The following is a 14,437-nucleotide window of genomic DNA, read 5'->3' as shown; positions in this document are numbered from 1 at the left end:
AAATTCTATCCTTTGGTGTGAGAGAAGGAACAAGTACTTCCCCACACAGAGTGCCCTTTAGACCTATGGGCATCTTTAGTTTTAGTCTTATCCATTTAAATATAGAATCATAGAGTCATAGAATGGTAGGGTTTGGAAGGGACCTTTAGAGATCATCTAGTCCAACCCCCAAATATAACTGCTCATATGCCCAAATCTAAGCATGAGAGATCATCATCATGATCTCAATAGTGTAAAACTGAGAATATAGGACAGACATTCCAGTAACCAACTCAGTAAAAACAATGATGAAGAAGAGAGAAGGCCACTTCACTGAGAAGGCTCAATGTTGCAGAAATATGCCTTGGGCTGTTTGTTGTGTAAACTGCATCCTCATTGTGAACTAACACATAGCATAGCTTTCTGTCTACCCTTAAACAAGTCCTTTGTCACCACATCAAAAGTCATAGCTATAAACAGTTTATGGTGCAATTGCTTGATCAACAGTCACTGGAATAAAAATGAGTAGGCCTTTGTTGCCTCAACAGCCCTCACCTCTGCTACAAAAAAGCTTTTAACTGGCTGCAGACGGGCTTCTTCACAAGTGTTTCTAATTCAGCTAAACATCTTGATGGGAAATGTCATAAATTACACGTATGAGACTGCCAGAAGAGTTTTCAACAGACTTAACACGAGCTCATATTGAAATAAATGAGAACCTTGGACAAATTTCTGAGCCTATAAATGTTCAGCTTCACCTACAATCCCATTCACATGGATATTTGGGAAATCTTTGACAATCCCATCTACTATGTGATTGGTGAGAGAAAGAGACTCATAAGCTGTAATTTTGCTGCACCTTGAACTGTAATCTTTCTGCATTTTCCACTTACGGATTTGAGAAGTGATAAAATGTATCACAAATGAGCTATTGTGTCCATTTCCTGACTACTCATTCAGGCTTTGTAAAAAAAACCAAAAATCTCTTTGCATGTTGATATTTATTTCCAGGTGTATTTATTTCTCTGGTAGTCGTTTGAGATCTAGGTGCTGAAAAGATGCATGCACGTACTTAACGTTATATATGTGAGTACCAGTACTGATCTCAGCAGGACTACCTTTTATCTGAAGTCACTGACACTGCTCATGTCTGAAGTTGGCGCAAGGAAATTAAACCCTTTCGGAATCAGGGTTAAAACAAAGAATTTCTTTCTCCCTCAACAGTGTTGAGGGAAAAAAAAAAAAAAAAAACGTTTTCAAAACTAGTGTTTTCTTGCCCTGATGCTTTCATTTTCAATAATAATATCTCAGTTCACAGACAAATTCTGCTCTATTTTTCCTGCAGTTTTAAAATTCCCTATTTGAACTTTTGTAAAAATGGTGTCTCCTTGTTTTCACCACAAACTCAGCTAACTTTGAACCCTTGTGTGCTGCCGTGTAGCCACATTTTAGATGTGTTGATTGGTTTCTTGAGCAGTTTAGTATATCTACTGCATGTGGTTCTTTTCTATTTTATGAGATTCATATGCCACACTACTCACTTTTATATCTCAAATTCTTCGTTAAGCAGTGTGATTAACATCTATCATTGTCAAATTTGCATTGAAATAGAAACCATTGCTTTGAAGCATCACAGAGTTGAACTCCATGTTCTGGAACTGATGCGATTCTACACACACCACTCATCCAAACATGGTTTCAGGTTAAGGCCAGTTGCTGCATACCTATAACTCACAGTTTTACCCACCCTTTCAACCTCTCTGGAGTGCTCCTTCAAATCTCCGCTCTTGTACTTCATCTGGTTGTCCAGCTAAGTATTCTCACCAAGCAGAGCTGGATTTTAGCAAATACTGCTTTTCCTTCCCGAACCGTACAAACAGTGTTAAATACAACAACTTAGACAACATACTCCAGCCAAAGTGATGCTTACATTAAGCAGAAGGAATGAGATTGAAAGGAAAAAAAAAGGATGTTATGAAAGAGCACTAATTTGTACTTGTATTCATCTTAAAGTAAGATGAGATACCCAATGAAAAGCCTGTTTTCTTCACACTGCAAAGAAACATGAGAAGGAATTCCACAATAGCCCCATGGATGGAATGGCATGCTTTTGCTGTCTGTTCCCTTTCAACATGTTGCTTCTCATAAAGCTGCATTTGATAGTCAAAGACACAGGATTTCCTCAAATAATAGCTCATCTATGTCCATTTATACTTTAGCAGTTTTTAACTACAAGCCATCCTACTTCCACTACATGTTACTGAGTAAGATTTTGTGCTCATTCTACCAGCAATTAATAACAAGTGTTTAGTAAACAATTGTTCCAGTAACCCAAACACAATATTAATAAAGTAAGCATTGCATTCCAAATATGTGTTTATGTATATGCATTTATATATATAATTCTATGAATTCTAACACTAATTTTATTTTCCTATACTTTCTTTACAGATAAAAGAGTTTCCTTTTCCTGTGTTCACAGAGAAAATACTATCAACTGCATAATAAACTTGAGATGGCATTCTTTAGGAGTGACTGAAATTGGATGCCCTAGAACCATAGATAGATTATAGTAGGTCCATTGCTGTGAAATTGCTGAACCAAATACCAGCCACAGAAATATCTCCATTTCATAACAGTCTGACTAGCATTTTCTTGCCAGTCTAGAAATGCTCACCCTGAACTGATACTTTCAATGTTGTGACTTTGTTTCCTGAAAAACATTCAGAGAGATCCCAAATTATTTCCTATATGGGGATCATCAAAAAATAAAAATCTTGAGAACTGTTGTCTAACGTACTTCTATTTCCAGTTCAGTCCTTCCAAATGATTACTGAAACAAGAAGCTTTAGGCAAGTACAATTTAAGGCAGGAGATACAGCAAAGACTGACAAATCAATACAAACAAGTTAGGGAAATAGTTTTTAGCCTGCTTCCTGAGGAAACGTGCCTGTAAGTGCATCTTTCCATCTGCCTGTTTGTACCTCTGAGTCCTAATATTCTGTGATTGTTTGTCAGGTTTAACCAATTTGTAGAGGACACAGTGCAAAATGCTTTTCTTGTAAGAGACAGTCACATAGAAGGGAGAAAGCAACAAGACAAAGGCTACAGCCTGCACTCAACCCTGATTTGTCATGTGGGAGTCCACATGGGTGAAAGACATCAACAAACACCCCAAGGAGAGGAAGAGCCTTGTTCAGTGTTTACACTTCAGAAAACATCAGACAGCAACTCACAGTTATATTTTTCCTGTTCCTCCTGGAATTACTTAATGATCCATCCATTAATTATCATCAAGAGTGCCAATCACTACAATGCATATAGAGGCATATATAAAGTAACACACCAGCTCATGTTTAGGAATATACATGTACAAAACCAGTATTCAAATGTCACTATGATGATAGCTTGTTTTCCACCACAGATTACAAAAAGGATTCAGAAGATGCATAAACACCTTTGCTTCTCTTTCACATATGAGGCAAATGGGACATGGGGGTGCCAGTAACATATAGAGGTGAAAAGAGGTCCTAGATGACTCTGGCTCCAGCACTACCCTTTAATTATTTGGTTATGTCACCCAACGACAACAGGTCCTGGAGCAGTAGTTGGTAAATGCTGTCACCTCAGAACCCACACCAAGAAACAGAAGCAATAACAATTCTACTTGTATCACCTCCTATTAGAGCAAATAGTAGGAATGGAAATGCTCACCTCTGCCTCACCTTCTAAACATTAGGCCATACGCCTTTATCCTTACCCATGTTTTCAGCTTTATGAATCCACTATATATAAAATTGCCAAATCACCATATAGTTAAGCAATTCCAGGTTCATATTACAGTATGCATTGCGGTTGGGAAAATACTTTCTAATACTGTTTAAACTTACAATAACTGTTCAGAGCTTGTTTTTATATTTGACCGTGTCCTTTTATCTCTTCATAGTGCAGACAGAGGCTTGATTCCATTAATCTGCAACTGATTTGTGTGATGGCAACATTTCCAGCTGCACAAGTGCTGTAACATCTACACCTAAATTAGCTCATGAGTCAACGTATCTAGTTGGGTTATTACATGTATTGCATCAATTATCTACAAATGAAATACAGCTGCGTTGTCTGTTGCACCATTTAAATACATCTACTTAACAAGCCTTAGAGCTCAGAAAGATCGGAAGCATTTGGTGACAACAAATAAAAAGGAAACCTAATCTGGTCCTGTATTATCCGGCTGTAATTTTTTTTTTTTTTTTGTAGAACCTAATCAGGTCTTTACCATAAACATGGGCAGTACTTCTAGTTTATTTGCTAAACAAGAGTTGGACACAGGAAGCATTCCTGGGTCGCAGTGAAAGGCCTTCACTTGCAAAACAAGGTCATCCAGGTCTTTGTGACAGATACTTGAATTAAAAAAAAAAAAAACCAAAACAAAACACTTATTTTCCAGCAGTTCAAGATCAGGCTGACATTTTGATGGATCCTCCTTAATCTTTTTCACATTTTCTTTTACTAAACAGGGCAGCATTACCACAGCCTGGCAGCTTCCTCCGTTTCTAGGAGGAGAGGGAGCAGGGGAATTAGAGGGGAAACACAGGATCGGAGGCTGGGAAGTTGTCTCCATATTTTCAGAAGTTGAAAGAATCCCTGGAGAGCTCCCAGATTGCCTGTATACTTTTTTATGTGCAGTGTGTTGGGCACCTGTTTTCAATTGCATCTTCAGATCAGAAGATCGTCCTACTTGGGCTCTGAGAACCTGGCCATAGCATATAAAACAACTCATGCATATGGCTGTCATTTTGGTTTTCTTCGCAAATGATTTCTGTTCCGTGTGTAGGTGAGAGGCTTGTTTGAGGCCTCCTTACTTCATACACATGGAACTTGATCCCCACTGTAGGAAATGCATACGGATGGCATTTGTTTAAACTTTTGGTCAGTGGGGATCATTCACATTCTAAATGGATTTTCATTCATAAAGCACATGAGATTAGTTTAAGTCCTCACTGGAGAGCCCAGCTTTGCAGAAATCATGGTACATGAAAGCAAGATGACTTCTCTTTTGAGCTTGTCCCCATGAAACTTCCAGATGGTGGCACACTGACCAGCAGCTTTTACATGACTGTCTGTCACAGCTGTGGCAATGAGGCCTGGGGAAGTTCCACGTTACAAAAAAACGTGGTACATTTCCCATTCCTGGGAAATAGTTACTTTGAACAAGTGAGACCCCTCTGCTCACATGAAGGTGGCTTTATTGACCCTTATTTTGTAGAACTTCATATCAGACTTGGAAATAGAGTCCTGCTGTTGGACTAAAACTTGAATGCTATTTCACTGAGTGCTATTTCAAACACCCATGTTTCTGGAGGTCTAGAGGCCAGTGCTTGATGGAGGTCAGTCAGCTAAAGGAGGTGGGAGGAAAAGAAGGAGGAGAAAACACTCATTACGAAAATGGGTAAACTACAGGTTAAGCAAGCTGTTCCTTCACACAATGTCACAATAAACAGAAAACATGCCCGAGGAAGCAAGTTAACACTCCTCCCAGGGAATTACACAAGACGAAAAAGTGACTGGAGAAGATATGAGACCCTCAGCAGCTGAAGAAGAATCTTTTTCTTCCTAGAGTGGCTGTCCACAGGTGCTCAACAGCTGCCCAGCACCAGCATCCTTCTGCAGCACTGCAGAACCTACAGACCCCAATGGAATCACCACTGCTGTGATGCCCTGAGGCCTTGTCTGGCAGCAGCTATCTCACACTTAAAGCCTCCTCATGGATCTTTGAGACCTCAGTGCCTATGCTGCAAAGCACATGCCTCCAAGCTGAATATCAGCATGCTGCCAGTGGCAGTCCCTGCGAAAATATCCACCCACTAAGTAGCTGAACTGGCTTCTCATAAACAAGATTTTTCTAACTACAAAGCCAGAAGTTGGCAGGGCAAATGAGGAGATGTGCAAAAAAAAAAAAAAAAACCACAAACAGGTTGAAAGGCAGAAATACAAGAGAAGTTACATGTTGCCCTCCAAAGTGACCAGCACAGCAGGCCAGCTCAGTGGCCTTCTCTGTAAGACACATGGCTCCTTGCCCATGTGCACTTTGCTAGCAGCCCAGACTTCTGTCAGGACACCAGGGCCATGACAGGACCCCTAGCCTCCCCTCAGCTGCCTGCAGCATGCAGTAAGTAAAAACCATGCCACAAGCCTTGGGGCTGGCCTCTTGCACATGAAGGAGCAGGAAAACGCTGCTCTCCTGGGCACTCAGGTTAAGTTTTGGTATATAATATTAGAACATCCTTGATGCTTACATTCCTCTGGGAAAAGGCTTTCACACTTGAGTCTCTCAGTGTTTTCCTTCCCATTATCATGATTACAAAGCATGTAATCCCCCTTCTCCTGGTTTGGTTGGTGGGGGTTTTTTTGCCATCATTTGATCTGTCATCAAGGAGATGTTTTCTTTGCTCCTCTGGCCACTGTGCCCCTCTCAGTCCTAGCCATCTCTGGGAAACACACATGCACACATGGCATTTACTGTAGAGTATCACTTAAAGCAAGGAAAAAAAACACAAGATCAAAAAGTCACAACTGTAGCAGATGTCAAGTAGTCCCTCAAGACCTCTACTCAGGCTTTGCTGGACTTTGACAAGAAATCAATCAGAAGGAAAAGCAGAGCTTTTCTAAAACTTTACCGTTTTTTATTATAAATCAGGGATCAGTTTATATATCCCAATGCCTTGCCCAACCGCAGGAAACATTTAATGAAGCCAGAGCTGGCTTAAAACCCTGGCTATGAACCTACTTACTATTAATTGGGGTTGTTTATGACTTTATGTAATAAAGTTTGACATTGCAAACTGTGAACATTTTTTACAGTACTTCCTTCTCTTTCTACCCCTGAAATGTCATCTAAAACCAGGTGTAAGAAATGTCTGTGCAGCAGTTAAGCAATCAGTGCCTCTTATCTAAATGACAGAGATGTATGGGGCATTTAAAGTCTAATGATTATAAATGGTGGAGAAAATAAGCTTGGAGGAACTTTTCCATCTTTTTTCTCTAGGTACAGTATGCCTTGCAAATTTATCATATTCTCCACAAGTCACCTCAGGATTGCACACAACTCCTTACACAATGAAAAATTGCAAATCATTTTACAGAGGGAAAATATATTCTCAAATTGCAGCTTTGTCTACAATTTAGGGAATTCTGCCCAAGTTAAAACTTTAAAAAAAAAAAAAAAGTAATAAAATATCGTCAGCCTGAAAAGGTAGAAAAACTCTGAAAACAGTTTGTTGGAACAAATGAATGAAAAATTATTTTCCTGTGAGCCCCATGGGTTTTCAAGGCCTTCCAAAGACTGGAGGGGTTTTTTTTTTCTACCTATGTATTTTATTCTAACTCAGTTTTGGTTTTCAGCTGCTGGTTCCAGTTCTGCAATCAGTTCTACCCTGGCAGACCTTTTTCACCTAGGCAGAGATCCTGTGAGGGCTTTTCATCTTTGCACAAGACATAACTCTCCCAGTTAGATCAGACTGCAGGATCAGGGCCTGAGCATGAATACATCCAGCACTTGTAGGAAATGCTTGGCTCAGCCAAAGAAGTGTAACTCAAGAAACAACACTCTACTGCATATGGAAAAGACAGCTTCACCAAACGTATTCATTTCTAGTGTTTTGCCACCACGAGCAGCAGCTACAAAAAAGGATAATGTTGTTCCTTTTGTGACATGCCAGTCTTCTGCTAGGATAGTTTTGGAAGAGTAAAAGTGCAACTGAGTTCTGCATGGGCAGAGGTCTGTAATTATGGCTCTTCATGCACGACTGGCATCTTTATTGTGTATGATCCAGTTTGATCTTTATCTGCCTGGTTACAAGCACAAGGAGAAAAGGGACATGACCTTCATCTTTACCTTACCAAGTGTGGGGACTTTCAGCCTTCTATCGTATCACTGGCAATCCATCCACTTTCCAAGTCACAATAACAGAAGTTTCTGTCCAGAGGCTGCAGCACATGTATGGTTTGTCTGTTCATGCATCACTGTCCTATGACCTTGGAGGATCTCAGCCACCCCAAAACATACAAACCAGCCACATATGCACTTTAAGTTCAGTGGTAGATCTACCTTCAGAAGGTCTGCATATGTTGACCCCTCTCTCATTTTTTTCACTACAAATTATATCCTTCACCGAGCTGTGCCTTGCCCGATGGCTGAGAAGAATGGATTTCACTTACGCTGAGAGACATCCAGCTAGAGGACTGAAGGTAGAAACCCAGAACACTTGAGCTAGCAAGGACTAGATCCAGCATCATGGACCCAAAACACCAGAGGACACAGGGTGATATGTAAAAGAGTCAGACTACCACCAGCAAACAAAATCTGAGCTGAACTTAACAGCTACAGGATGAAAGCAGATGCCATGCTCAGGAACACACACAATGGTACAGGGGCAGTCTTATAAATTTGTCTAGGGATCTAAACATGCAACTACAGATTGACTAGGATTTTCAAACAAGTCTAAGCAGGATAAATGTCTGGCATAAATTATCCTGTCTTCCGCTTCTAATTTGAAAAGTTCAGAAGCATCTATCCTCTGTCTATCATATGTCTGTCTATCTATCTATCTATCTATCTGCTAAGATGTCCAAATACCTTTGAAAAGCTGTCATTTGTGTCTGGGGTCTACAAAACTTTGCCCTGTTGCATACTTCTCAAAGTGGATTCAAAATGCTTCTAGTTAAGACAGAGGGCAAACTTATTGTTCTGTGTTGTTTGGGGGATTTTTGTTTTAAGTTGTCCTAAAAGCAGCTGGGACATAGCTGTGATTCTCAGTGCAATGCTTGATGCATCATTTTATATTATTTGCTTAGTTCCTGTAATTAAGGCATTTCTTTCTGTGTCATTTCTAGTAAAAATACTATTGAGTCAAGTCAGTTTCTCTTTTTTCTTGATCTCCAAAAAGGATAAAAGTATAGTGCAGGTGTAATTAATCTTTTTAAAAAGCAGTTCACCTTTCTCTAAGTACCTCTGCTATAGCATAAGGAAAAAAAGAGAAATAGCCTTCTCTAGTGCTACAGGATTTCTTTCTTTAATCAAAAGCATTTGATGGCTGGTCATTAATAATATGTTTGTCAGTAACTGTAGTCTGGTTCAAACACCATTCTTTGAACTGGAGTATCGTATTTGGGTACATTGCAAGTCCACAGTGATTTTTACACAGCGTCTTATTTTACCTTTTCCTTGTGTCAAGAGATTCAAGTTACATATGAACTGACAGGCAGATGCAATAGATCCTCTGGAGAGAATGATGGCAGGCAATGGGTTTTGTAACTTTTCAAAGTGGACTGCCGTATTTCAAGTGACTAACCTAGTGATGAATCTGCTGTCATTTACCATCAAATGCTTTGTTCTCTGCATTCAGAAAGGGTTTGGTTTGGGTTTTTTATATCCTTGTCATTAAAGACAGAGAATGACCAGTTTTGCTTTCGTTAAAACCCATGCCAAAACTATAACAGACTTCACACCAGCAGGACAAAATCCAAAATAAACCTATGAAAACATGTGGTATGGCAATCTACTCATAACATGGCAGAGATATTGTTGTCACAAACATCTTCCATGGTCATCAATTTCTGTAAGAATGTCTAACTAATTATGTCTAGCCATTCAATAGCAAATAAGGATTTAACAGTTTGAGGAGATGTAGGTTTTTGTGCCAGACCCAAATAGGTTATTAGTCTTTGATCTTTGAAAGATGATTATTCTTTGTAAAAAAAAGGTATGAAATTTTACAAATATTTCAGAGTTTGGGATTGTTTTTGTTTGTCTAATGTCTTTGATGCTGGTGTACACAATGCAGAGAAATGACAGATTGATGGTCACCACAAATATCAAAGAAGTCTTTTTGTGTTTTTTATTATGGTTTGCTTAAAAAAGTCAGAGTAGACTGAGAATCCCAATGAAATTCAATCTCCCCACTTAACAAGGAAACTAGTAGGACGTCTTGAATAGGATAAGAAAATTGTATTTTAAGGATTGGAGTAATCCCAAGGCAGTCTTATCCTGGCCAGAGATAAAATATAACAGATCTGATGCTTTATTCATATCAGAGCAACATATTACTTCTTATTTTTAATTACAATTCTATTTCTCAACTTTTCAAGGAGTGTCTCTGTGTACAGAGCATAGGCTTTATGAGAGACATCACAGAGGAGTGGGAGCAGTGGTAAATTCTCTTTGCACAATGTTGTGTATATAATAGAAAATCTCTGACCAAAATCAGGCATGTAGAAGCCTTGAATGAAAAATGCATGTCCACTAGTAGCAATTTATTTGCCCACATATCTCTTCTATAAGATATATGAGGAACATGGGAATATGATCTCATTGAAGAATTAATTGTTTCCTCATCCAGGTTCCCATCAGCATACAAACCCATAACCTCATATTTCAGAATATCAGATTCAGTCCCACGGAGCAATATGCCACACCATGGCTCTTTGGCAACTTTTCTTTTCCAGAATGCCAAGAAGCTATCCCTTCTAATGCTGTGACAAGATAGTAGCCTCATATACTTTTCTCCTACCTCTGATGGAGGTGTTTGTCCTTCAAAAATTATTGGCTTTTTAATGTATGCATGCAAATAACTGAAAGTCAGTCTAAGATAAATATCTTGCGATTTTAAAATATCACTTCTGCTTGGAAAAAAAAGTAAATCCTAGTGTAGGGTACCAGGGTGCTTGCTTTCCTTCACCTGAGACAGTGTCACTGTCATGGATGGAAAGAAGACTTCCTTCAAGATAATCTTTACAGTTTAGAATAGAAACTTAGACAGAGTTAATTTATGTGTGACTCTAGTGAATGCAATTAGTAGTCTTTCCATTTTAACTACTAAAATTGCATGCAGTTTCTTCTGAAGAAAAACAAGTCAGATCCCTTTTTCTGTGCAGTAGATCCTTGCCTGCAGGCAAAATATAGGGAGCATTAAGGGGGGAAAAAAGGCAGCTTTTAGAATTACATGCAAGATTTCACCTTTCAGCACACTCTGCAACAAAAAGCAGAACCATCCGAAAAGTATGTGCAATAAAAGGCAAAATGTTCTTACAGCATCCATCATTCCTGACAGGACACTTAGAAAATCCACATCCTCTTTTTCTTCCCTGTTCTACTTTCCACCATCAGTCACTCCCTTCAAATCACAGGTGAAAACCATTCAATTGTTCTTGAATATTTGAATGTTCTTGAATATTTGTTTTTTGAATATTTGTTAGCATATACTGTGTGTAGTGTGTTTCTAGGCAAAATGGTTTCTGAGAAGCAGCTTCTGAAGGATGAGTCAGCCTCTTTCTCTCTGTGAAGGCCTCTCAGGAGACTATTCCTCTACCATGTCCCTACATTGATGCCAAGGAGATGATGGGAGGAATGGTGTCAGTGCTAGTGTAGACTGTTCTCCTTAGCTGACATATGTCAAAGCAGTCCCAAAGGCTAAATGCAGCAATATAACAATAGTAAAACTGACTAAGAAATGTAGTTCAGGGAATTATAACCAAGTCACTAGTTTGCCTTCATGTTCTTCTCTGAACTGGCTATAATCTGGCAACAGGCAACAATTCAGCCCATAGTAATGGAAGCAAAGGTCCTCAGAGGCAAAAGTAGGCAGTGGCTCAGTTGCCAAAATCATTTTCTTGTGAGTCAGTATGGAATACTTTCATCAGCTGCCCTTTCAGAGAGTTCAGCCACCTTCTCCCTTACCATTCTTTTGGATTCAGGATGCAGGTCTATCCCCAGACAAGCCAGAAGGAAAATAATCCCAAATTGAAATACTTTCACACCTCTTGGGTTCACTCTCAGTGGAAAGAGTTAACACTTCTGTGGGTGAACAGTAAGAAAATCTGAGCAGGGCACTCTAGGATGGTAAGCAGCTTTCCCGAAAAGTCATTGTAGCAGCTTTGGCATTTAAATCTTCAGAAAACTTTGCAAGTAATTTTCTGTCTTTGGTAAAGGAATGATAATCTCTAAATCTGTCACAAGGACTTCAGTCTAGCCTGATTTTGTCCTAAAAGCTAGCCTGTTTGGACTGCAGTCCATTCAAGAGAAAAATAACTTTTTCATGATGAAATCCGTAAGAATTACAGAATAAACATTTAAATGTACATTCCTATGCCTTGGCAAAATCTGATGGGATTTTCTCAGAGTAGTGATGTAAGCATTACCAGAAGTGCAGTGAAGCTTCAAGTTTTGTGGCACATCCTACTACTCTGGAAGAGTTCTCACCAGGCTTGTGAATTTCAGCATAGTGGCTGACAGAGGATTGACAGTGCTGGAAAGCAACTACTTACACAGCATGAAACAGAGCATATCTGTTAGTACTGGCCCTACCTTGGACCATCACCTGGAGCTCATCGAACCAGCTGCATGAGGAAGAGCACAGCTTTGTCTTTGTGACTCTGTATCTAATCCTGGTTCTCCTGGAGCTGCCTGACATATCAATTACTGCTGACTGCATGGATGCTGACACTTGTTCCTTGGAAACTGTGGTGTTGTAACATACCCATTTTTGTTCAGATCATGAGAAAAAAAAAAAACAAAACCTGTTGATGCTGATGATCAAGACCTGAAAAAATTACTTCTCCATAATTTCCTTTTTTACAGTGTTTTTTCTGTTTGAGTTTGTTAGGATTGCTTTGGATCATCACTACATCAGCTTAAAATCTTACAAGCAGACATATATGTGTAATAATGGCCAGGAACTCTGAAACACTTTTTTCAGGATTAGAAAGGACATGGGCATGGGGAGTAAAATCTCTACCATTCACTGAGGTTGCTCCATGGTTGCTCTGTTCATAGCTGGACACAGAGTTTGAAACAAGTTGATTTTGCTGGTATGTGAAACTGGAAACTGAGAACATTGAAGGAAAAAAGAACCAAAATTAAAAATAACAATTGCACCAGATCTTGGACATGAAAGAACCTATTCAGCAACTGTGAATTCTTTATGTTGCACCAAAACAGCTGCAAAATCACTGTGTGCCTGGGCAAGAGGGAAATCCAAAAGAAGTGCAATTTGCACCCTAACCATAATGTACACAGGCCACCATGTACACTACAGCACCACTGTTCATCATCAGCCAGCTAGAAGAAATCAACATTTTCCTCGACTAACTCAACTCTTTTTGTAAGGACAACGCTACAAGGAAGAGTAAAAATCACAAAGGGGGTGGATCTTCATAACTTTGCAGAAAGAGATGAATGAATAAATGACAAAGGAGGAAACTTATGGGCTGGAAAGCAGCTGAGGACAAACTCACAGAATCACAGAATCACAGAAACTTAAGGATTAGAAGGGACCTCAAAAGATCATCTACTCCAATCTCCCTGCCAGAGCAGGACATACTACAATAGGTCACACAGGAACTCATCCAAGTGGGTTTTTAATGTCTCCAGAGGAGACCCCACAACCCATCTGGGCAGCCTGTTCCAGTGCTCCAGCATTCTCATAGTGAAGAAGATTTTCCTTACATTTCTTTGGAACCTCTTATGTTCCAGCTTGTACCCATTGCCCCTGGTCCTATCATTGGACATCACTGAGAACAGCCTGGCTCATTTGAGGCAAAGATTTGCAACTGTGCAATTCTATCATTTTATTGAAATGGACAGACTCTAAAGGATTTCTCACAATTGTGTCACAGATGGGAAACAGTGTATAGGGCAGTATCCCGTGTATAAAAAAAAACATAACCATCTGGATAAAAGCACTTAACTCATGATATTCAGTCATCCACAAGGATACATCAAACCCAAATGCTGTAAGTTCTCTATATAGACTAAAAATTGACTTTTTCAAGCTTTGAGGGAAAACGTGGAGAAGGATAAGTTAAGCTACAGAAGGAGACAATGCAAATATTCAGCATGGACAGACACAGGCTCATCACTGGAAAGACTCATACCATCTCAAACTGCCTCCTTTTCACAGACTAGTTACTCAGACTGATGGGCAGTTACAACAGCCTATATGGGTCACAGACAGAAAGCACGGAAGCTCTCTGCAGCCCAAGACCTGGGGCAAAGCAGACATCTTTTACTCAAGGACAGTTTGGGCAGCTCAACAGAGAAAGGGCTCCATTCACATACCATTTTTACCACACTGAAGACGTTTTAGGGCAAAAACATGACAGAAGAAATATGAGAGACAGACAAATATGCAGGGCCAAAGCAAATTATGAGAATTAGCTGAAGACTTTCTAGAAATAAACCATGGAGGTCCTTTTATGAGGACATTATGCAGGACTACCTATGCACTATACTTTATGCACTTCAGTGATGGATCACTATGTATTAATGTCAGAAAACCTAACTGTGGACTAGTGGGATGGAGAGATGACCTATACTGTGAAACACAATCAGCAGAATCCAAGCTGACAAGCAATCAGAATCCACTAGGACAGGCTCTCACGAAATCAAAGACCAAGAGTAAAC

Source organism: Colius striatus, chromosome Z, assembly GCF_028858725.1.
Source record: "Colius striatus isolate bColStr4 chromosome Z, bColStr4.1.hap1, whole genome shotgun sequence".
NCBI classification, from domain to species: Eukaryota; Metazoa; Chordata; class Aves; order Coliiformes; family Coliidae; genus Colius; species Colius striatus.
This window is presented reverse-complemented; position numbering follows the sequence as displayed.